Source organism: Mandrillus leucophaeus, unplaced genomic scaffold, assembly GCF_000951045.1.
Source record: "Mandrillus leucophaeus isolate KB7577 unplaced genomic scaffold, Mleu.le_1.0 Scaffold270, whole genome shotgun sequence".
In the NCBI taxonomy this organism is placed as follows: Eukaryota; Metazoa; Chordata; class Mammalia; order Primates; family Cercopithecidae; genus Mandrillus; species Mandrillus leucophaeus.
The window spans coordinates 1,353,877-1,355,156 of record NW_012102810.1 but is presented as its reverse complement, the minus strand read 5'-3'; positions in this window follow the sequence as shown (position 1 = coordinate 1,355,156).

Here is a 1,280-nt window from a genome sequence, read left to right as displayed (position 1 = left end):
AAATAAATAAAAATTTAAAAAAACGTAAAAAAAAAAAGAATTGTTTCTATACACTTGAAAGTATGATACAGCATACTGGAACATGTCAAGACTATAAATTAGGAGACCTCAGGAACAGCCTCAAATTAGTGTCAGTCTAACTGTGCAATCTTGGGCAAATCACTAATGTCTCCGGATCTCAGTGTCCTCGCCTCCAAAAAAGGTAACTTGGACAAGATCAGTAGTTTTCAAAGTGCAATGTGCATATCATCAGTGGCACAAGATACAATCTTAGGTGGCTCACAAATGGATAGGGGTTATTTTGACAGATATGCAATTTTAAAACATGTATTAGCACATGAAACCCATGATATCATAACTGTTACTGTTTTTGTTGAAAATTTTTTAAGTTAAAGAAAAATATGGCCAGGCACGGTGGCTCACGCCTGTAATCCCAGCACTTTGGGAGGCCGAGACGGGTGGATCACAAGGTCAGAAGATAGAGACCATCCTGGCTAACACGGTGAAACCCCGTCTCTACTAAAAATGCAAAAAATTAGCTGGGCGTGGTGGCGGGCACCTGTAGTCCCAGCTACTCGGGAGGCTGAGGCAGAACAATGGCGTGAACCCGGGAGGCGGAGCTTGTAGTGAGCTGAGATCGCACCACTGCACTCCAGCCTGGGCGACAGAGCAAAGACTCCGTCTCAAAAAAAAAAAAAAAAAAAAAAAAATTAAGTAAATAGACGTGCTGAAAGGATATGACAAAAATGGAAAGTTTGCTGCTCATTAAATCGTTTTAATATCCAAGACTCTTTCCAGCTCAGTTATTCTATAGTATATCAGATAGCAAAGAAAATTTTAAGAATGAACTAGGATCAGCAATATGCAGTTATGGTAGAAGCTGTACCCCCAAAATCAGAGTGCTGGACTTCAGAAGAATATCTTTAACTTCATTAAGTCCTTGATTCTCTTTTTTGACCACAGCGTTTGCCTGCTACCGAAATCTCTAGGGCAGGAGCATGGTGACTTCTACGTCACCATCTAACCTACCCCATGCAGCATTCTCCATCGACAGCCCTGCCCCTTGTCCCTGTCTCTCTGGTGACACATAACAAAGGCCATCAAGCTCCCAAATCTTCAACTCCATCCTCTCCAAGAAGGACCCCAAAAGCATTTGTGTCCCAGCAACTGTGAACTTTTCCAGGTTGCCAGACAGAAATTTATCTAATGCTGGTCAAGACCCACCTGGTTGAATACTAGAAAAAACAATCCCTGTTCACAATTTATTGCTATATCTACTT